Source organism: Oryctolagus cuniculus, chromosome 9 (genome assembly GCF_051225735.1).
Source record: "Oryctolagus cuniculus isolate XC-2025 breed Fujian yellow rabbit chromosome 9, ASM5122573v1, whole genome shotgun sequence".
Taxonomy (NCBI): Eukaryota; Metazoa; Chordata; class Mammalia; order Lagomorpha; family Leporidae; genus Oryctolagus; species Oryctolagus cuniculus.
The window spans coordinates 104,820,022-104,843,919 of NC_142875.1; the positions used below are offsets into that span (position 1 = coordinate 104,820,022).

At 50.6% G+C, this 23,898-nt stretch overlaps 2 long non-coding RNA genes across 2 annotated transcripts in view; one reads left to right on the forward strand and one right to left on the reverse strand.

The window, feature by feature from the left end:
* Window positions 1-4,043, forward strand: part of LOC138843861 (uncharacterized) — a 36,848-nt gene extending 32,805 nt beyond the window's left edge. Inside the window, exon 3 of the long non-coding RNA XR_016212963.1 lies at window positions 3,164-4,043. This is a non-coding gene — a long non-coding RNA (uncharacterized LOC138843861). The remainder of the gene's footprint in view (window positions 1-3,163) is intronic.
* On the reverse strand, window positions 1,949-3,168 carry LOC138843862 (uncharacterized). Its single transcript, XR_011378985.2, has 2 exons — window positions 2,505-3,168; window positions 1,949-2,414 (listed from the first exon to the last, which is right to left on the reverse strand). It is a non-coding gene; the product is annotated as an uncharacterized LOC138843862 (long non-coding RNA).
* Window positions 4,044-23,898: the final 19,855 nt, after the last annotated feature.

Sequence of the window (23,898 nt, forward strand, 5' to 3'; positions counted from 1 at the left end):
GACCCTGGCATGTTCAGAGCAGGTGGAAAGTGGGCTGGAGTGTGAGGGTCCAATAAAGGAGGTGGGTGGAGGAACACACTCTGGATTGATTAGTTTGCATTTTTTAAAAGGTTGATTGATTGACTTGAAAGGCAGAGTGACAGAGTGACCAAATTTTCTATTTGGTGGTTCATTCCCCCAAAAGGTTGCAAAAGCCAGAGCTGGGCCAGGCTAAAATCAGAAGCCAGAAACTCCATTCTGATCTCCCATGTGGATGGCAGGAGCCTAAGTACTTCCGCCATCTTCTGCTGCTATCCCAGGTGCATTAGCAGGGAACTGGATTAGAAGTGGAGCAGCTGGGAGTCAAGCTGGTGCTCATACAGAATGCTAGTGGCATTGCAGGCTATTGCTTAACCTATGGTTGGTTTGCATTTGACAAGTACTTGGGCTAATCTTAGGAGGAACAGTCTCTCCATGGTTAGCAAGTCCCCAAATGTCAAAGCATCAAAATACAGAAAATAAAAGACATGGCTAATATAATATGATACCACCTCCTGAAGCCCCTAGTGCTGGTGAATGAATAATTAATGACCTACTTCCTAGGAATTGCTCTTATCAAAGAGAAGAGAGGCCTTGAAGTTCAAGTACACAATCAAGGACCCAGAAATCCATGAACACTATGAAAAACTCCAAGGACTAGGAGAGTTCTCTTCTCTACACTCGGGGCAGTGCCCTGGCAACACCACCAGAGCAGTGTCTGTGTTAAACATAACCCAGAGCATGTTAAATGAATAACATCTGGCTCTTCATTCACAAATGCAAGACATTCATCAGCACTAGTCATGTGCTAGGCCAAGTACTTGGTCTTGAGGATACGAAGATGGTCAGGGTGTACGCTGGGTCTCACAGTCCTGGGACTTCTGTTCTGATCCTCCCCCATCACCTACTGTTTCTGCAGAAATGTTCAGAAGAAAAATCTTACACTGTGACGTGGATCTTGCCCATCTGTTGGAAGTCAGGGCTTCTTGAAAATGAGGGATGCATCTGCAGTCATGGAAAATCAGACTGCAAAACCCCCAGAGCACAGTAGGGGACAAAACAAAGTCAACTCTAGAGCCGGATAAAGGTTTGCAGCCACTGGGTCCTACACTTGCCTTTTACTCGCTGGTACCCACTCCCTCAGTAGTCAGAGGCAGGGCCAGAGCTGAGCAGGTCTCCACTCTGGAGCCGAAGTCCTCACTGCACTGTGCTATCCTGCCCTCTTCCTTGCTCCCCCCTCTCCAAGGGTCTGGACAATGGTTTAGGGACATTAAGGAACTATCACTTGTAGAGGCAGAAGAGCAGGGACGCAGAATTGTACTCAGCAGGTGGAAGGGGGCCTCTAAAGCAACAATCAGGTTTGCCAAGTCAATGTCCCAGGCTCACCTTCAAGGCCAGACTCAACAGTTACAGACAGGAGCACAGTCATGTCCTACTTGCCTTTCTCCTTCCTCCTCAGCCATTCTTCTCTCCACATGTTAGTCTGCATAAGCTAGCATCAATCCTATCATTTCTCTTTGAGTCTCCCCCTCTGTGGCCAAGTCACTCCCAGCCACCAGCGTTTCACTTTGTTGCATGGTGTCCACCAGCGTCCCTCTTAAGTGTGGTTACTGTCTCTGCACACTCTTGTTTTGGGTGTCCATCTCAAAGGGTCTTCCACAGATCCAGACACACACAATACTCTGGATATGACCTAAGTAGTATTAGTCCTCTTCCCTATTTCTATGGTTGAGTTATTTCAGAACGATTGAAGCTTCGAAGTGATTACTCTGTATGGTATCAGGCTTGTCTGCTATAGGAAGATTGACTCTCAGTGGAATTTCCATTCCATTCCATTTGGGAACCAACAGGACAGCAACATGAAGAAACGAAGTTTTGCTGGAGGAAGAATGTTCCAGAGAAGAGAGACCTTTCAGACCTGGAATGAGTGTTTAGCATCTGACTTTTTTAATATTTATTTTATTTATTTTAAATACAGAGTTACAAAGAGAGGTAGAGCCAGAGAGAGAGAGAGAGAGAGAGAGAGATTTTCCATTTGCTGGTTCACTCCCCAGATGACCACAACAGCCAGAGCTGAGCTGATCTGAAGCCAGGAGCCAGGAGCTTCTTCCAGGTCTCCCACATGGATGCATGGGCCCAACGACTTGGGCCATCTTCTACTGCTTTCCCAGGCCATAGCAGGGAGCTGAATCAGAAGTGGAGCAGCCAGGACTTGAACCGGCCCCCATATGGGTTGTGGGCGCTGCAGGCTGCAGCTTTAATTCACTGGGCCACAGTGTTGGCCCTGCATCTTTTCTTTTGAAAAGAAAATGGACCTGCCTCAGTCTGACTCGGTGCTGTGGATGGTGGCCCTGCCAGGGGGCATGTGGCTGGGTCAGATGACCTGTGCACATTGCCTGCAAAGATAAGAAAGACCAAGATTACATTCAAGCATTCATCATTTGCAACAGGTATTCCAACAAAGCGGAAAAGGGGAAACCAATCACCTTTAAGTAGAAGAGAAGGAGCTCCTGGAACAAACAAACCTCATCAGAAATCCAGAGAACAAGGGTGCAGCTTGTCTGGTCTGCAACACTTGGCATTTTCTCTCCATTGTTCTGGCTTCCCGGAGGCTCCGTGCAGTGCTCCCAAGACACCAGCTCACGTGTCTTCTTGAAGCTGCCTTTTATTACAGGAAGGACATTTCAAGGGATATTTACAAGCAAGAGAATCCACTCTTTCCCCTCCACCTCCTAATGCAGGTTTTGTCACATCAACCTTTTCAACTCCAAAGTGATAATGTAGAAATCAAACTGTGAACTTAAAATTCCTTTCTTTGCTTTTTACGTTCATTTTCTCTTTGTGAGACTTTGGCACTCCCTCCCCTGGGTGGCTTCCATCCTATAATCTGTGCCTTGGACTGTGTTCGACAGCACTGATCTGAATTTAAATTAGATTCAAGGTCTTCTCTGGCTACAGAACACAGGATACAGTCGCTTTGCTTATAAAGCATGGGTGCCTGGGGGTGGGAGGGGCGGGTAACTGGGGTAAGGGGTGGTGGTGAGCAACTCTGCTTCAAGTCAGAGACACTCGCCCTGTCTGTCTCACATGTGGAAGATTGCCAGGATGTCCACCTGACCTCTTCTGTACGTCTTCTTCTTTCTAGGAGATGCCCAAGAAACAGGCCAGGGTAGCCACCCCATGAGAGGATGTGACAGCCAACCTACCCTGGGACCCCCGGGCCACTGTGCCTTCAGTCTTGTCCCTGGAGATTCCTTCCTTCTTAACACTGCATGCTGGAATATTTACCATGGACAAGAAGCTAATGAAACAATAAAATGAGAACTGAAACGAAACAGGTGTTAACATTGTGCTATGTTCATTTCAAATCTGTGTCTTTCAAAGTTATGGGGCGGATGTTTGGCCTGGCAGTTATGACACCTGCATCCCGCATCAGCGTGCCTGGATCTGATCCCCAGCTGCACTCCTCACTGCAGCATCCTGCTAATGCAAACCCGGGAGGCAGCAATGACTGCTCAAGCGATTGCCTCTCTGAGGTCTAGAGTTCCTGATTCCTGGCGTCAGCCCCAGGCGAGGATCGCTGTAGGCATTGGGAAGTGAACCAGTGGATGGGAGCTCTTGCTCGCTCTCTCTCTCTCTCTTGTTCTCTCCCCCTTTCTCTTTCTCCCAAATAAGTAGCTATTAAAATTTAATAAAATAAAATAATATGAGAATTCTGCAGGATCTTCACCTTTCTTCTCCTTGTTCTTTTGTCCTCAGAGTTGCCCCAAAGGTGTCTATCGCTCCTAAGCATGTTTTTATGTTTTTGCTACATTGATGTCATGCTGTACATATTGGTTTGCCACTCACTTTTCTGAACTCACCTTGTTTCGTTTATGGATTCATTTATTAATGTTGATGCAGACTGATCTAGCTCATTTCTTTCAATTTATGCCATTGCATAAATAAACCATCATTTAGGGGTCGGCACTGTGGCATAGTGGGTAAAGCTGCTGCCTGCAGTGCCGACATCCCATATGGGCGCCAGTTCGAGTCCTGGCTGCTCCACTTCAGGTCCAGCTCTCTGCCATGGCCTGGGAAAGCAGTAGAAGATGGCCCAACTCCTTAGGCCCCTGCACCTGTGTGGAAGACCTGGAGGAGGCCCCTGATTCCTGGCTTCGGATTGGCCCAGCTCCAGCCATTGTGGTCAACTGGAGAGTGAACCAGAGGATGGAAGAGCTCCCTCCTCTGCCTCTCCTTCTTATGTAACTCTGAGTTTCAAATAAATAATCTTAAAAAAATTTTTAAAAAATAAACCATCATTTATTCATCATTTATTGTTAATTGGATATAAATGCTAGTGGTTTGTGAATTGATTTTATGCCCACTAATCTCAATATATTTTCACTGCTTGCAATTATTGGTCTACAGATTTTTTTATTTTCTATGCTGAAAATTCTTTCATCTGTTTTTGACAGACTTTTTCTTTCTTTTTTATAAAATATTTACTTATGTGGAAAGCAGAGTTACAGACGGAGAGATCTTCCATCTGCTGGTTCACTCCCCACATGACCCCAAAGGCCAGGACTGGGCCAGGTAGAAGCCAGGAATCTGGAACTCTCGTCCAGGTCTCCCACATGGGTTACAGAGGCCTAAGCACTTGGGCCATCCTGTGCTTCTTTCCCAGGCACATTAGCAGGGAGCTGGATCAGAAGTGGAGCAGCCGGGACACAAGCCAGCACCCATGTGAGATGCTGGCATCACAGGCAGCAGCTTAACCTGCTGCATGGGCAATGCTGGCCCCTTTTTTCCATATTGAATAGAAGAGTAATGGCAGGCATCCTCATCTTATTCCTGACTTTCAAGATAATGATTCTTTATCTGGACACCAGGTAAGATTTTCTGTAGATTTGGGGTGGACACTCTTTATCAAGCCCATACCCCACGTAGGGCTGGGGATCTTGTCCCCTTGAGATCCTGCTTAGGACATCTACAGCCCACAACAGAGTGTCTGGGTTTGACTCCCAGCTCTGCTCCCAGTGAGAGCTTCCTGTTGGCACAGGCCCTTGGAGATGGCAGGAGATGGCTCAAATTGTTGGGTCCTGGCCACCCATTTTGAAGACCCAGATTGAATTTCTCTGGCTTCTGGCTTTGGTCTGGCCCAGCCCTGGCTGTTGCAGGCATTTGAGGAGTGAACCAGAGGATGGAAGATATCTCTCTCTCTCTCTCTCTCTCTTTCTCTGTGTGTGTGTGTCTTTCAAATGAATAAATTAAAAATTTTTTTTAATCTTCAGTTCTTAGTTTGTTACCATAATTATTTTTTTTTTTGACAGGCAGAGTGGATAGTGAGAGAGAGAGACAGAGAGAAAGGTCTTCCTTTGCCTTTCTTGGTTCACCCTCCAATGGCCGCCGCGGCCGGCGCACTGCGGCCGCACACCACACTGATCCAAAGGCAGGAGCCAGGTGCTTCTCCTGGTCTCCCATGGGGTGCAGGGCCCAAGCACTTGGGCCATCCTCCACTGCACTCCCGGGCCACAGCAGAGAGCTGGCTTGGAAGAGGGGCAACCGGAACAGAATCCGGCGCCCCAACCGGGACTAGAACCCAGTGTGCCGGCGCCGCAAGCCAGAGAATTAGCCTATTGAGCGGCGGCACCGGCCTGTTACCATTATTTTTAAAAATCAAGAATGAGGTAACATTTTTGAAATACTATTGTTTCTATATCTCTGAGATCATGTTATTAATTTGTTAATGTGACCAATTACATGAATAATGTTTGAACTGAACTCTTCTTGAGTTCCTGGGATAAGTTCAACTTTAAATGCACTGATAGATTTGACTTGAGAATATCTTGTTTAGGCTGTGTAAATGTGTAGGCCTGCAATGCCTCATGCTGGCTTGGTCAGTGACAGTGTACATGTGATGGTGATCCCATGAGACGGTAATAAAGCTGAAAATTCCCTACTACCTGTCATGTAGTAGCTTTGTGATATTACAGCACAGCAATGACTTCTGCGTTTATGGTGACACAGATGTAAAAAAACAAACAAACAAACAAACAAAAAAACACCACAAGCCAGTCTTATAAAAGTATAGCACAGAACTTGGCATAGTGTTTAATAGTTACTAGGGGTAATATATGGCTATGCTACTGTTGTGTCTTTACTATAATTTTCCTTGTTATGTTAGGGTGTTCTCCTTCTGCATCCTAACACAGCCTCGAGCAGGCCCCTCAGGAGGTGGCCAGAAGGCAATGAGATCATAGACGATGACAGCTCGGAGTGTGTCATTGTCCCCTGAGGACCTTCCACTGGGACAAGCCGCGTGGGCGGAAGCTGATCACATGGATGCTCCTGACCCTGTGCAGGCCTCATGTGTGTGTTTGGGCCTTAGTTTTTTTCTTTTTTTTTTTTTAAGATTTATTCATTTATTTGAAAGTCAGAGTCACACATAGAGAGGAGAGAGAGAGAGGGAGAGAGAGAGAGATAGGTCGTTCACTCCCCAATTGGCCGCGACAGCCAGAGCTGCGCCGATCCGAAGCCAGGAGCCAGGAGCCTCCTCCGGGTCTCCCACTTGGGTGCAAGGGCCCAAGGACTTGGGCCATCCTCCACTGCTATCCCAGGCCACAGCAGAGAGCTGAACTAGAAGTGGAGCAGCCAGGACCAGAACCAGCACTCACATGGGATGCGTGTGCTTCAGGCCAGGGTGTTAACCCACTCACCACAGCGCCGTGGGCCTTAGTTTTTACCAGCTATAAAAGCCTTAAAAAGTAAAAGAAAATTAGAACGTTTGAAATAGGAAAAAGATGAAAGAATTAGGATATACAGAGAGACTATCTTTGTATAGTTGTGCTGTGTGTTTGTGTTTTAAGCTAAGTGTTATCACAAAAAAAACCCAAAAGTTCTTAAAAATTTATTAAAAAAAAAGTAAAGTATTCTAAGGTTAATTTATTATTGGAGAAAAAATTTAATAAATGGAAAGTGGCCTTTGTGTGCTTATGAGGTCTGCAGCAATGGCCAGGGATGTCCCAGGCCCTCACAACCACTCACTCACCACTCACCCACCCAAAGCAACTTCCAGTCCTGTGAGCTCCATTCTTAGTAAGTGCTGTCTGCTGGTGTAGCGTGTTTTATATTTTATATTGTATTTCTACTGTGCACAAGTACTTGCCATTGTGTTAAAGTTGCCTGCAATGGGGGTGGACATGTGACCAAGCCATTAAGATGCCTACATCCCACAGAGAGCGTAGGTTAAGCGCGTAGATTAGACTGGCCGCATCTCCTGACTCCAGCCTCCTGGAGTGCACACCCTGCGAGGCAGCAGAGACAGCTCAAGGGATTGGGCTCCTGCCACCCACGCGGGAGACCTGGATGGAGTTCACTGGGAGCTCTGAGGACATCTGGGGAGTGAAGCAGCAGATAGGAACTCCCTCTCTCTGTCTCTCTGTCTCTGTCTCTCTCTGTCTCTCTCTCTCTCTGTCTCTGCCTCTCAAATAAATAACAGAATTTTTTTTAGAAATTACCTATGGTGTTTCGTACCTTTACCTACTGTCCCAGTAGCCTAGGCATATAGTAGGCTATGCCATCAAGGTTTGCTTAGGTGCGTTCTGCTTGTGTGATTTTTGCATAACAATGACAGCACATAAGGATGTGCTTCTCAGAGCGTTTTGGCATTGTTATGTGCTGAGTGACTTTTTTTTTAAAGATTTATTTATTTATTTCAAAGTCAGAGTTACACAGAGAGAGAGGAGAGAGAGAGAGAGAGAGAGGTCTTCCATCCGATGTTTCACTCATCAGTTGGCCTCAATAGCCGGAGCTGGGCTGATCCGAAGCCAGGAGCCAGGAGCTTCTTCCAGGTCTCCCACATGGGTGCAGGAGCCCAAGGACTTGAGCGATCTTCTACTGCTTTCCCAGGCCACAGCAGAGAACTGGCTCGGAAGTAGAGAAGCTGGGACTCAAATTGGAGCCCATATGGGATATTGGCATTGTAGTGTGGGGCTTCAACCCACTGCGCCCAGCAACGTCCCCCTTTGGTGGAATTTGTCTGACTTTCATATCAAGGTTGTATCATTCCCCCTCTTTGATCTCTGAATATATTTATGTAAGCTAAGAATTGCTTGTTCCGTGAGGATTGGATAGAATTCGTTGTTAAACTGAGGACAGAGTTTGGTTGTTTTTCTGTTTCATGGGTAGCTTTTTAACTATAAATGTACTTTTTTTAAAAAGAGTTTTAGGTCTGCCCATGCCATCTCCATGTTTATTTGCTCAGTCTTGGTAAGTTATATTTTTTTCAAAGTTCCTGAATATATTGGCATGAAGACAGTCACAGCTATCTGAGAATTTCAAAATCTACACGTGCTTCTTCCTCCCCTTATGAAGTTAGTGTTCCATCCTATCAGGCTGTTCTTTTCTTGGTTCATTCTTCTGCACCAGAGTCTTTCAACGTCTTGAGTTTTCTTAGTGCTCGTGTATCTGCACAACACATACATCCAAATACCCGCACTGATACTGGAAACTTGAAGAAAAGCTTGGTTGTCCATTAAAGCAAGCTGGCGGCCCCTGGTCTGCACTTGGAGACGGTGGATTGGCCAGCAGGAGCCCTGAACACCCCTGCCGGCTGCAGGAGTCTAGGTACTTGTAGCGTGGAGTGGTTAAGCAGCCCCAGGAAGATCCTGGCTCTGAAGCTCCAGCACACACAGTTCTTCTGCCTCGTGGTATTTATAGCTGCATGTAGGTGGAGATGATGCTCCCTGGGACAGAGAGAGAAGGTCTCAGCCTCAGGGAGCTGCGTCGCTTATCTAGCACCTTCCTCCAGAGGATGCTAGAGAGATGTCACCCAGTCTCAGCTCCTGGCGGTGGTGGTGGAGAAGGAGGCTGAGGACCTCGGGCGAGCAGCCCTGCGGAAGCTGGGGATGTGGCATGACAGCCTCTGAGTTCTGCCTGCACACGCTGCTCTTCCTGAAACGAGGGGGCACAAATCTTTGCTTTAGCCAAAGCATCCAGCCAATGCTGTGGGTCCAGAGGCCCCCAGAAACCCTGGCCACATCCCATACTGCAGGACAGCAGATGTGTGTCTGCAGAAGGGAAGCTGGGTGTCCCCGGCCTTCAGTGGGAAGAGGGGACTGGACTGCAGTTCCCAGGTATTGACTGGACCTCAGTCCCTGGCTGTGGGCCTCAGGGAGAAATGACTCTGGTAGGCATCCCTAGGGACCGGGTGGCACCTCAGTGCTAGTCCTGGATCAACCATGTCTTTTGAGGAAGGGGGCTGAGTTTCTCCACCTGTAAAACATCAGGGGTACACATACACCAGATCAGAGCCTTCTGAACTTCATGTATTGGTATCACTTGGACAGTTCTTTCGACAAGGCCATGTACCAACTTCAATATTATTGGCATTTCTCTTTAACTTTGCTTTCCTAACCGCTTGTCTTGATCACGTTTGACACTGTGAACTAATAGGTTTAGTGTGGTTGTTGTGCATTTCTTTCTAAGCTACATCTAACCAAACACACAAGTCAAATGTATATTTGAAATCATGTAGGTCCGGCATCTCCTTGCTTACCATCAGAGATACAATACATCTTCTTTGGAAATGGTTGGGTGCCCTCTAAAGTACTTTCTAAAGACTCTGTGTTTCCATGAAACAAGCTTTGCCCTACAACCCTAGGCCCGAAGAAATCAGGCAGGAAGGGGGCCAGCGTCATGGCTCACTTGGTTAATCCTCCGCCTGCGGTGCCAGCATCCCATATGGGTACCAGGTTCCAGTCCCGGTTGCTCCTCTTCCAGTCCAGCTCTCTGCTGTGGCCCAGGAAGGCAGTGGAGGATGGCCCAGGTCCTTGGGCCCTGCACTAGCATGGGAGACCAGGAGGAAGCACCTGGCTCCTGGCTTTGGATCGGCGCAGCTCCGGTCATAGCGGCCATTTGGGGAGTGAACCAACGGAAGGAAGACCTTACTCTCTGTCTCTCTCTCTCACTGTCTAACTCTATCTGTGAAATAAAAAAAAAATTTTTTTAAAGATAAATAAAAATAAAAAAAAAGAAATCAGGCAGGAGGATGAGAGGATTACAGCCTGTAGGCCCCGGGGTCTGGATGGTTTTATTTTCCAGTTCTACCTGCTCATTTCTTCCCTAGAAACTCTACAGGGAAAAGGCTCCAGGGTGCTGAAAGCACCCTCTATTCTAGGAGATCCAAAGCTGAAACTTGCGGTTCCAAACCAGAGTTAGGAGATGGCTCAGCCAAACTCAACATAAAACCCACCAACACAGGGGCTGGAAATTTGGACAGTTCAATTTAGATAACATGTGGGAGTGGAGGTAGCATTCATCTCTAGCAGATTCCATACAATTGCTTATCTGCTTACCATCAAGTGGGACTAATATTCTGGACTCTCCTGGGTGGTGATTTTCCACTAATGAAGAGTTTATATTTCACTCATGCAGCCAAAAATGCCATCCTCATCTACAGAGAGGTAACTGTGAGCCTTTCAGTGACTGATCACTTTCAGAGCTGGGAACATGTGTGGTCCAAGTGTATGACTCCATGCAGACAAGGTGTTTGGTGACAATGATGTATTACTCAGAACCAGGATCCAGAAAGCGATGACAATATGTATAAATTAAGCATGGTGTGCATCCTTGTTGTTGCTGCTGTTCCTCTGACTCTTTTGGGTCCTCCTGTGGAATTCTGCCTGCTGTGGTCTAGGTTGAACCTTCTACTAGGTACCTGACCTCACATCTGATGTGCAGAGAAGCCTGGACAGGTAGGCTCAGTTGGAACTAGAGTTTGAGTTCCATGTGACTTTGGAAATGTCACCTATCTCCATGGTTCTTAATCTTCATGATCCTAGAAACTAGAACTAATAAGCCACGCTTTAGCAACTACCAAGGCACGCTGTGTGTTGTTTTGTTGTCTGCTTACTTAATTCTGCTTGGGTACAGACTGCAACTCTAAGGCTTCCATCAAAGGATGCCAGGATCCTGTGGAACCTGGAGGTCCCAGGGGACATTGACAAGGGCATTCATACTGCAGGCCCAACTCCAGGTCATCACAGAGTCGTCGGGCTGCAGGTACCGTTGAAGAGACATCTGACCTCAGAGTCAGAATGGAGTCCAGGTGCTGAGGCTCCTCCAAGTGGGGTGACTATGTGACTTACTATCCAGATAGAGATGATTTTGAGAGCAAAAGCATGCACTGTGGATAAGTAGGCTTGGACCACAAATATAAACCTGAGTTGTTCTGGCCAACCAGAATGGGTAGTCATCCCACCCATCAGTTGAAGAAATAGTTTGAGGCATTTTACCCTTCACATCTATGAACTTTTCTATGTAGAATTTAGTAGAAAGTTAGACCATTAACATTGGGGACAGGTGTTTGGCCGAGTGGTTAAGACATTTGGGACACCCGTGTCCCATATCAGAGTGCCTAGCCTTGAATCCCAGCTCTGCTCCTGACTCCAGCCTCCTGCTAATGTGGACCCTGGGAGACAGCAGGTGACTCTTTAAGTGGTTGGATCCTTGCCACCCACACGGGAGACCTGGATTGGGTTCTAGGCTCCTAGCTATGACCTGGCCCAGCTCAGGCTGTTGTAGGTGTTTGGAGAGTAAACAAATGGATGGAAGTGCACTCGCTTTCTCTCTCTCTCTCTGCCTCCCTCCATCCTTCCTTCATAAATAAAATAAAGAAAAATATTAAAAACTAATGCATAAGGAAAATCCACATTGGACAGGCCTGGATGTCCTGCAAGAAATGAGAAGATTGAGAATCTACTGATATGCTACTTTAGCTCCTCGGCCTGAGACCCAGCGCCTGCAGTGTGCCATCCAGCTCAAAGGCCCCACGAGACCAACAAAGCCCTCTGCATGCTTGGAGCTCAGCTCCGAAATTTCCCAGCCCTGATTCCTGAGTCGCTTGGATGAGTGACTACCATGGAGCTCCTGGGACAGGCTCAATTCCTCTGAAGTCCCAGATTCACAATCTGTGCCCCAAATGATGAGGACAGAGCCTCCACCACTACCACGTGCCTCCACGGGGCAGGAGTCAGAGTCCGTCTTCAGGGCTGGAGAATGCCTTAGGAGAAGGCTTCAGCAACCTCTTAACACAGTTCTGGGCTCTCCATGGGTGCTTATGTCAGCCTTGTGTCTGCAAGGGACACCAGAGCCTCGCGCCTTACAATCAACTCCCCAAAAACGTGGCCCAGAAACACTGCTTTGAGTTCATGAAAGCCAGTTTCCTTCGCCTCCTAAGCACTTGGTTTCCTATGTTGCTTGCTGGTGGTGGGACCACGTGACTGGTTTTGCCCAGTGGATTATGGTCAAGAGCAATTGAGGTCACTTCTAAGATTAACCCCTAAAAACTCAGGTAATCTTATTCTGTCTCTCCCTCCATCCCTTCCCTGCCCCCATAAGCAGTGGAAACAGCCAGTACTGGGGACTGGAGGCCTGGGGCCCTGAGTGACTACGTGGAACAGATCCCCATGCCCTATGTTTCCGCAACAGAGGAACTATGATGTGAATGACTACGCCTTATGTGTTAAGCCGCTGGGATTTCTTCTTCTTGTTGTTTGGTACAACTTTATCCTGACCATTACAGAGCTCAAGCACTTTTTCAAATTAGCTCAACTCAAAGCAGTAAAGAGAGTGAGCTGACAGCCAATGAAAACCAGGTGTACTGCTCACAGCTCTGGGTTTTCAGGACTGCTGCGCTCCTTGGTGAGCAGGGATGGCTCGGGGCAAGGACCTGTGACCTACACTCACACCCCACCTCTAAGATGATTTGAGCATCCAGTCTCTCCCCAGCTTTCTTAGTTCTGTTGAGTGGGGCTTACCGATGCCTCCCAAATTGTAGGGGCCAGGCTGGGAGAAAGTTGCCAGACTCAGTGTCTCATCCCTGCTGCTCCCAGCCTTCCCCCAACCCTGACCAAACCCAGAAGCACTTCATGGGTGGCCTGATTAACATGTGGCACTGTGTCCCCACTCTTCTGGGGGGAGGGAAGGAAGTTCTCCCCTTGTCTGAGCTCAATTTCTCCTTCAACAGGAAAAGATCTTTCAGGCTTACACGTCCTCCTCAGAGGGGCACACTCAACCTCTCACCTGCAGGTATTTGCACTCACACCCCTCTCCCACACCAGTGTCCCCAGGCTGCCCCCTGTAGGAACCGCCAGCGGACACTCTCCACCTTGCACACCATCCATCCGGGTACCTGGGTGGAAAGAAACCCAAGTCCTTTGGAGCAGCCAGAGAGGCAGCCTCGGAGCATTCAGTTGCAGCCATTGCCTTGGACTTTGCTTCATTTGTCTGGACGGTGAGTGGGGTAAACAAGAAGTCCCTGTTCTCCGTCAGCATGTCAGGCACACTGCGCTCTTGGGTCTCTGTCGAGCTGGGGCCACGAGTTCCGTTTACAGTTTGGCCCTCCCCGGGGTGCCAGAAATGTGGCCTTGTGTAAACACTCAGATGGACAAGTGAATGCTTGGGAAGTGGGGAGAAGAAAAGCATCACACTCCCTCCTCCAGCCCCGTCCCCATCCACCCCAGCCCACGCACAGCCAAGGAGCTGCTGCTCCCTTCTCACCCCCGTCAGCTCTGTCACTCACTAGCTGTGTGGCCACAAGCAACTCCCTGGCGCTCTCTGAGCATCAGTGTTCTCAAGTGAACAGTGGAATACAGCCACCTCTCTCTCAAGAGGCCATGTGCGTTCCCAGCCCCTGGCCTGATCCCTCCTTGTGCAACACCTCCCCTGGCCTTCTCTCTTGACCCCAGTGTCTCTTGCCCAATGTCAGATCTGCTTCAAGCTCAGCACCTGCCTCCTATCTACAGGCCCTGATCAGCCCACTTGGTTCCCCAAAGCCTAGTGATGGCTGGCCTTTGGTTATTCTCTCCTATACCAAGACTCTGGATCAAAGGGTGCTCCTGCCTTGGACCCCTAGCCCCGACCCCATCCTGCCAACCACCCTTGCCTTTTGATCAGTATCTAATCAAAAGAACTTTCTCTCCATAATTCCCCATGTCTGGGTTCCCAATTCATGTCAGCTAAATGATTGAATGAATGAGCCAATGGATATAAGCACTCTAGGAAATGAAAAATGATAGATAATTTTCTAGCCGACTCACTGGACTTGAATCTCCATCCATCACTGTAGGGTTTTTGTACTCACTATTGAAAATACTCTGGGGGGTTGGTGCTGTGGTATAGCAGGTTAAGCCTCCGCCTGTGGCACTGGCATCCCATATGGGCGCCAGTTTGTGTCCTGGCTGCTACACTTCCTATCTAGTTCTCTGCTGTGGTCTGGGAAAACCGGGGAAGATGGCCCAAGTGCTTGGGCCCCTGCACCCACATGGGAGACCTGGAAGAAGCTCCTGGATCCTGGCTTCAAATCAGCCCCGCTCCAGCTGTGTGGCCATCTGGGGAGTGAACCGGCGGATGGAAGTTCTCTCTCCTTAACTCTGCCTTTCAAACAAATAAATCTTTAAAAAAAGAAAATACTCCGTGATGTTATTTTTTCCAGTCCTGGTAGGAGGTTGTGACTGACACATTCCTAAGAGCCAGAGAAAAATTTTGCTACCATGTCTCTTGCAAAGGGGAACCAGGCAGACATCAAACTTTGCCTTCCTGCCTGGAGCTGGAGTGAGCCTAGCAGTCAAGATCCTGGTTCCTAGCCCTCCCTCAATCAAGTCCCGAGCCTCTGAGTCCTTGGGCTGGGCCTGGGCAAGTCCTTTGGCCTCTCTCTTCAGTCCAGCTGGGAGCTCCCTCTGTGTCTGCAGGAACTTGGGCTGGGGGTCACCCCCTGGCTGCATGCACAGGTGTGTTGGAGCCAGTTAGTTCTGACTTGCTGAATGGTTGGGTTTTCAGGGATTCTAGAACTCAGCTGACAGCATGTGGGGAGCTTGAAGCCTGGCCACAGTGGTGATTCGCAAACGCTTCCAAACTGGGCATTTTCCACCCTGGAGGCCCAACACTGAGCTTCTACTGACACACCTGGTTGCTGGGGCCACTCCCCCACCTCTGAGGGCTTCGGGACGTGAACATCACTTGGAAACTCTATCAGAGGGTGCTTCAGAAAGTTCGTGGAGAGGCCGGCACCGCGGCTCAATAGGCTAATCCTCCGCCTGCGGCGCCGGCACACCAGGTTCTAGTCCTGGTCGGGGCGCCGGATTCTGTCCTGGTTGCCCCTCTTCCAGGCCAGCTCTCTGCTGTGGCCCGGGAGTGCAGTGGAGGATGGCCCAAGTACTTGGGCCCTGCGCCCCATGGGAGACCAGGATAAGTACCTGGCTCCTGCCATCGGATCAGCGCGGTGCGCCCGCTGCAGCGCGCCAGCCGAGGCAGCCATTGGAGGGTGAACCAACGGCAAAGGAAGACCTTCCTCTCTGTCTCTCTCTCTCACTGTCCACTCTGCCTGTCAAAAAATAAAATAAAAAAAAAAAAATAAAAAAATCTAAAAAAAAAGAAAGTTCGTGGAGAGACAGAATTAAAGATGTATTAGGATGCCAACCAAATTGAAATGCATGCGTGATTTTTTTCATGCTATTTTCTGTGAATTTTTGAAGGCCCCTTCGATCCATGATTTCACCATGCTTTGCACCAAAGTGAACTTGTATTTCACGTTTCCATGGACTTCTTGAAGTCCCCTCAACTCCCTTCTCTGTGAACTGGAGAGACTCACCACGGCTTTCCAGCTCACCGCAAGGCACAGTCTCCTTCGTGGGAAGAAGAGAGGTCTAAGAAAGAGCACCCTGCCTGCAGATCCCAGTCTTCCTAAACGACCAGTTTGGTCTTGGCCATGGCCTGGCTCAGGAACCTGCAATGACTCCCCCATCGCCTCCAGGCCACAGCCGAGCCAGCATGGTTCTACCCAGCCCAGCTCCGCAGTTGTCTCTCCTCCTACTCCTTCCTGTGCCACCGCCTCCCTTGTCACAAATTCTGTTTGCGCTTTTCTCCACTGTGGACAGCTATAGTCATTTAGGCATTTTCACCCATGACCTCCCCCACCCCGCCTTTTTGAGTAAGTGTATCATAACTTTTCCTGGGCAATAGTTAAGCTCTGTCTGCATGAAAGGTTTGAAATGTGAAAGGGGCAACCAGGAATGGGAAACATGGTGGCAGGCCCTGCTTCGGGGCTGGCGATTTGGAAGCAGATCTGCATATATGAAGCGCAGCCCTGCCACTTAACCCGGGATGTGACCTGTCCTGTGTCCCTTAGCCTCGCGGCTTCCTTATCTGCTGACTGTGCAGACCAGTAGTACCTGCCCCATGGGACTCCGTAGGGATTAAATGAGATAGCTCATGTCAAGGGCAAAGCACGACGCTCAGTACAGAGTCGGCATCCAATAAGCATTAGCCCAGACTAGTGTCATCATCACTCTAATTATCACCAAATTCAGATCACCATGCCCCCATTATTTTTCCCACAAGCAACATAGACTATAAGGAGGTCTCTGCCCACGCCCCCCTCTCAGTCTTCTGCTCTTATGGGACTCTCTTTGGACCAAGGAAATCTCAGGAGAACAGCCAGTGCCATCCACCCCCGCTCCCCGGCTGCTGGTAAGGTTGGACCTGGAAGAGCCCCAGAGCTCAGTTAACAACCCTGACTTCTCAAGTCCCTTTATGAAACCCCCAGACACTGACCAGACACACAAACTACAGGGGTAGCCAGGCAAGAAAATGATCTGAACCATACAGAGGCAGAAGGAATTCTGTACAAACAAGACTTGGACTAAGGCTCTCATGCCCCATGTGGTTCGGTGTCCATGCAGCCAGAGTTCACTGCTGTCAGCACTTCCTCCGGGAGACCGATCTGAAGGTTCAGGTGGCCACAGCCACCCTGCTCCCAGACCTTGCTGGGACAGCCAAAGTACCCTGTTGGGGTGTTTTAGGAGCCCAAAGGGGAGAGGACGACCCAGTAAAAGCACACATCGTGTGCTAGAAAATGCTCTCTGGTTTCTCACCCGGTGCTCCTGCCACCTTCAACAACCCCCGCACCCTGGCACATGACCTTCGAAGGCCCTAGCTTTGCCAACTCTCGCCCCAACTGGATTCATCTCAAAGCATCAGCCTGAAACCCAAACCTGCGTTCACCATGAAGTCAGACGCATCGGCAGGAATCTGAGGGAGAGGTGAGCGGAGGGGAAGCTGAGAGAGCAGCCGGTCTGTGCAGGGCACCAAAGCTTGCAGGGAATAAACTGATTCTGGAGATAGAGCACCTGCCCATCCAGGAGCAGCCGGCTCAGCAGTAGCGGGGGAGACAGGGCTCTGGGGTGTGGTCCTGCGTGCGTCACTCCCCACCTCCAAGCCATGTGGACTTGCTGCTGGGTGGAGGGTAGGGGTGAAGGGAGCGGCAAGAAAGTGTCGATGAAGCTGCTTTCCATTCAGGCGACCTGCGGGATATTTTTAAGCAAGGAAGAGAGAGAAGCTCCCTGCCAGAACCTGAAGCAGGACCTGGGACAAGACTTGTGATTGCTGGGCCAGGGTCTGTGGGCACTGCCTATGAGCTGCCGGACAAATTGCTAGGGCCTGGGAGGCCCCTGTGGGAGGAGATCTGATGGAACAGAGGGTGTAGAGCAGGTGGAAGCAGAGTCTGGGAAGCTGGGGCTTTTGAACCTCATTGTGCTATGATGCACACCCAGGCGGGCACTCAGTCTTGGAACAGCAGGACTAGCACCCCATCACACACATCCTGCTCCACCCCTACGAATGGGCGGCAGTCACCTGAGCAAATAACCCAAGTACCCCACGGGTTCAGCTTTCTCACCACACCAGTGCCTGCCCCTAGAGTGGCTGTGAGGCTTAGCTGCAATCATTCATGCAACAGGCTTGGGACGCGTGTGGCACACAGGACATACCCCCGACGTGTCGCAGCCAGCACCACCATCATCCAAGGAGCGTTGCACAACGGTCCTGAGCCCATATTGTCTGGGCTCAAAGCCGAGCACCCCCTCCCCCTTATTAATTAGGAGGCACTGAGCAACGTATTAACTCCCCTGTGACGGTGCTCTCCCAGACAGAAGTGAGGGTACTGGAAATAGCCCTTCCCTTAGGGTTGTCCCGAAATTCAGCAGCCCACAAAAATGGCCTGGGCTGGTGACAGAGGGCACTCAGTACTCATGGGCAGACTTGCTAGCCTTGGTCCAATGTGGCTGGTCCTGCGGACCCTATGACCCCCCATCCTGGGACCCAGCCACGTGACAATGCACAGGCACACTGCCTGGCATCTGCCCCTGCTGGCTCCTGCCTGCAATAGTTTCCCTTCTCCCTTTTGTCCCTCCAAATTCTTCTTCTAAGACCCAATTGAAATTCCACTTTGTCCAGAATGATCTCTCACTTCTCTGACCTAACGTGCCCCTGCACACCCAAGCATGGAGGTGCCCTTTGGCTCAGCTACATGCAACTCAGGACCTCGCCAGTCCTGCACACTGTGAAGGGAATAAGGTAGAAAGGGACAGGTCTCTGCCCTCGAGGCTCAGGGTGGGAGAAGCACTTGCATCTCACTGGACAAATGTGACAGCCAGGGGTGTGGGATGTGGCAAAGGAAGGCCAAGAAGGAGAGGCTTCTGGGAGGATGAAAGCCTTGTCCTAAAGGTGGAGGAGCTGCCCAAGGCCAAGGTCAAGGTTGGTCAGGGGAAGGGGCAGGGGAGGTGGTTCGTGGGAAGGAGGGCATTCCTGGCTGGTCTCAGCACTAGGGGCTACTGTGAACATGACCACGGACTTGGCTGCTGAAAACAGTAGAAATGTTCTCTCTCACATTTCTGGAGGCCAGAAGTCTAAAATCAAGGTGAGCAGGGCCATGCGCCCCACCAGGCCTCCAGGAGCAAGTGCCATCCCCGCCCCCAGCTCCCCACCAGCTTGCGACTCCAGTCTGTCTCTGCCTCCACGGGGTTTCCTCTTCCTGTGTATCTGTCCTCTGTGTCTCCTGTCACAGGACCTGGGGCCCACCTGGATACTACAAGACCATTGCACCTCCAGACTGTTCACCTCATGACATCTGCAAAGACTCTGCTTCTGAATAACATATGACATTTATGTAATGTACAACTGTCGACCCACGGCACAGACAGCAAGGGGGTGATGGTCAAGTGCATGGTACTGTTTCCACCCTCCCCCAGCCCCTTGGGACTCAGAGCCCAAGGCTGCATTGATCATAGACCCTGCCACCCCTTCAGGGTCCTTGAACTTAGCTCTCAGGCTTGCCAATTGCAGGTGCTCTCCCATCATTGCCATCAACACATACTCCCTACACAGGAGCATGGGTTCGAGTCCCAGCTGCTCCACTTCTAATCCAGCTCCCTGCTAATGTACCTGGGGAAGCAGCAGATGATGAACCAAAGTGCTTGGGCCCCTGCCACCCTTGTAGGAGACGCTGATGGAGTTCCAGGCTCCTGGCTTCAGCTTGGCTCAGCCATAGCCATTTTGGCCACTTAGGGAGTGAACCAGCAGATGGAAGATCTCTTTCTTTCTGTCTCTTCCCCTCTCTTCTGTTCGTCTGCCTTTCAAATACATAAAATAAATCTTAAAAAGAAAAATATAATTTGCACAGGAGCCAGTGGCAGTTAAGACACCACTTAGAATGCCTGTGTCCCACATGAGAGCCCCTGGGTTCGGGTGCTGCTCTGCTTCTGATTCCAGCTTCTTGCCTTATGGGAGGCAGCAGGTGATGGCTCAGATGGTGGGGATTCTACTACCAATGTGGGAGACCCAGATGGCATTTCCAGCCCCCAGTCATTTGCAACTGGGGAGTGAATGAATGGATGGAGTGGAGCTCTCCCAGTCTGTCTCTATCTCTGCCTCTCAGTCTATCTGTCTGTCTGTCTCTCTCTGCCACTGAAATGTAAAAGAAAAAAAAAAGAAGGTTTGTGGAAAAATGGAATGAAAAGACAAGTTTATTTTCATGCAAAAAATTTGAATTCATTCATAGCTTTTTTTTTTTTTTGACAGGCAGAATTAGACAGTGAGAGAGAGAGAGAAACAGAGAGAAAGGTCTTCCTTTCATTGGTTCACCCCCAAAATGGCCACTACGGGCAGCGTGCTATCCTGGTCTCCCATGCAGGTAACAGGGCCCAATCACTTGGGCCATCCTCCACTGCCTTCCCGGGCCACAGCAGAGAGCTGGACTGGAAGAGGAGCAACAGGGACAGAACCGGCTCCCCAACCAGGACTAGAACCCAGGGTACTGGCGCTGCAGGCGGAGGATTGGCCTAGTGAGCCATGGCGCTGGCCATTCATAGCTTTTCTGTAACATGCATTTGCCCCAATTTTTTGACCTCGGCTATGCATGAATTTCAAAAAACTTTGCATCAAAATTCCACACTGGGCCCCTCCCCTCACTCAGGCCTTGGGACTTTTCCTGTCCAGCCCGTTGTCCACACCTTCCCGCAGGTCAGTTTGTCTGAACAAGGTAACACCAGCAACAGAGAGGAGAGGAAGAGATCTCTATGTAGACACTCGGGGAAAAAAAAGGCAGATGTCATGGGAAATTAAACCGAGGGCCACATCTGAAGGCAATGTCCTTGCCTCTGCTAAGAGGACAGTCAGGCTGCACTGGCCCCAAAGCCTTGAGTGACTGAGGAAGAGGTAAGGTGGGGGTTTCCATGTGCCCCCAGCACAGGGAAGCAGCCCACTCCCTCCCTGCCGGGGGACGCAGCTTCTCCCTGCCTTCTGTAGGCCTGTTCAGACCGAACCTCTCATCTTTAACAGGGTGCTCTCCAGCCCCACCCCACCTGCACCCCACCCCCACCCCACCCCCACCATTGCCCTGGCTCATCCCATCTAACTCTCTGCGAAGTCCCTAGGAGGGATGCTGGGTGATTTGGCCTTCGTAAGGGCTTTAAAAATAGACTGTGGATCCCCTGCAAAAAAAAAAAAAAAAAAAAAATCCCTGGCTAAAAATAGCTCTCAGCATCTAGCGGAGGAAAAAAAGAAACTGCAGCAAAATCCAGTTGGAGCAGCGACTTTCCTGCCTGCGATGTTCCGGGCCAGTGACAGCTCGGAGGGCGGGGAGGAGGAGGGGGCCTTCAAGGACAGGGAATGATCAGAATCACAAACCACAGCAAACCCTTCCCAGGGCTCCTCGGCGGCCCGGCCGTGGGTCGTGGGACCCCTCCTGGTGGGAGCAGCCAGTGAAACTCATCAGCAGCAGGGGACAGAGGGGCCTGAAGGCTCAGGAGGCTGCTAGCGCTAGTGCAGGCAGCGCCGTGGGCTTCCATGAGCTGTGCATTCATGGGGAGTCGCAGGTCAGGCCAGGATCCCGGGATCAGCTGAGGGGGAAGGGCAGGCTTGCAGAGCTCTGCTTCTGCACGCAACCAAGGCTCCATTGGGAAAGTCAGGGTTGATATCCAAGACTTGCCTCCTGCAGAGGGTGGGGAGGTGGCAGGGACACTGTGGTCTTCCGTGTGAGCCCTTTCTGCAGGGGACAGTGGGGAGAGCAAAGCACAAAGTCGCACAGAGGAGCCGTGCAGAGTGTGTCTGTGGTGGGAACGGAGTTCACTCACACACTCGCACACACATGTATACATATGCGCGCACACACACACACACACACACACACCGCAGCCACGTATGCCTTTCTAAGAAGGAGTCGGCCCACCTGCTGTGCCAGAAGCCGTCACAGGGAAGCGTACAGAACCAGGCTGCCGGTCCTTCCACTGAGCTGCCCTGGGGCTCTGCCTGAGCAAGTGGTGGACCTGTGTGGGTCACAGGGATGGGAGACTACAGAGGGTTCATGGCCGTCAAGGGAAGTAAGGGCAGGGCTGAAAAGCATGCACCAAGCTCCCAGCATGTACAGCTGACCACTGGGTACCATCATTTGTCCTCCGAGTGAATTAAGGTTCAAGATAGACACAGCCGGTTCACCAAGGACCCTGCAGATCCCCACGGCACCTGCACTCACATGTGTTGTCTCCAAAACCATTAGCTGGCCCCTGGCATGGCCAGAAAGGGGATTTAGTGACAGGAATGCAAGCCCCTTCCCAAGAATTTGGGGGAGAAGCTACTCCCAGGGTGCATCTGTGCTGTGGGGAAGGGCTCTGTGCCTAGGAAGAAGCGGGCTGCCCCGGAAGTGTCCTGTGGGGAGTTTGGGGTGAGCACACATCAAGATGGTTTCTCTGACCCTGTGTGCTCAGACACACAGGTGTCCTGAAGAGGTCCCCACAGCCAGGACCCATGCCAGTCCAGGGACCACGCTTCCTAGTAAGTCCAGGGCAGGCCACTTGGTCTTCTTAGCTTCGAGATGTGCCTTGCTTGGTCTTTTTCCATTCCCAAAGAATTCCTCGGCCTCCACCACCCCAAGAGAGACATCTGAGCAGCCCCATGACACTCAGGGTTGACCGAGACCCCAGCACTCCCAGCCCACCCCACAGGCTGACACACCTGGGCAGAGAACACTCGGGGCCAGCAAACCCGGCTCTCCCCACGGTCTTCTTGCACAAGCACCCTTCTCTGCCTGCTTTGCCTTGCTCCATCGGCAGAGCAGCGATAGAGAACTTGCTCCTTCTCATACCACAAGCCACCTCTTGCATAATGAGGTCAACAGGAATGCATTTGGGGGACGGGAGGGAAATCAAACGATTTACAAAATAAACTCCTTCTTGTCCGCCAAGCCTGTGGTTCTGGGTGGTGTCTGTGCACCTCAGGGCTGCAGCGCTGCGCTCGGCCTCCTGCACGCCGCGTTGCAGTCTTTTCTCAAGGGTTTCGCTCACTCCTCAGTACTTTTCCTCTCCTCCTACCCTCAGGCCTGTCAAGAAGTAGCCCTGGCTCCCCCTAGTGGCCAGAAGCTCACTAGCGCTAAGCAGGCAGGCTTCTCACCATCACCTTGATGAACCAATAGCTCAGTTACAGCTTTGCTTCATTTAAGGGAAGAGATTGTCCTTGTTGCTTTAGAGATTTAGCTACACATGCATCCATGGACGGACTGTTCCTGATGATCACAAAAATTTTCAGGTAATCTACATCACGACTGCCTCAGTGGACACAGACAAGTAGCTGGTGTCACCATTGCGTCCCTGGCCAGAGCTACTCATGGTGTGTCTGCCTGAACTAGCGCATCAGCATTAGCCAGGAGCTTGATAGCCATCTTTTTTGAAAACAAAAGACTCTTTTTTTTTTTTTGACAGGCAGAGTGGATAGTGAGAGAGAGAGAGAGAGAGAGAGAGACAGAGAAAAAGGTCTTCCTTTTTGCCGTTGGTTCATCCTCCAATGGCCGCCACGGCTGGCACACCGCGGCCAGCGCATCACGCTGATCCGAAGCCAGGAGCCAGGTGCTTCCCCTGGTCTCCCATGCGGGTGCAGGGCCCAAGTACTTGGGCCATCCTCCACTGCACTCCTTGGCCACAGCAGAGAGCTGGCCTGGAAGAGGGGCAACCGGGCAGAATCCAGCGCCCCGACCGGGACTAGAACCCAGTGTGCCAGCGCCGCAAGGTGGAGGATTAGCCTAGGGAGCCCCGGCACCATCCAAGACTCTTATTTGTTTGAAAGGCAGAGAGAGAGAGAAAGAGAGAGAGAGAGAGAGATCTTCCCTCCGCTGGTTTATTCCCCAAATGGCTACAACAGCTGAAGTCAGGATCCCAGAACTCCATACAGGTCTCCCCTGTGAGTGGCAGAGACTCAGTATGTGGGCTGTCTCCCACTGTCTTCACAGATACATGAGCAGGGAGCTGGGTAGGAAACAGCTCAGTCTGATGAGCCACAATGCCACACCTTCTTGAGCCCCTTCTCAGACCTACGAATCAGTAACTCCGGGGGGGGGGGGGCAGGAGCCTGTGGACCTGCCTTTTAGCAAGTTCTCCAAAAGATTATGACCAGCAGAAGTCTGCAGCTTTTCTTGATGGCTGAAGAACTGAGCAAGAAGGAACTGAGACCCCCTTTCCCTAATCCAGTCGCTGAGACATGATTGACATGATTGTCACAGGGAACGAGCACACTCTC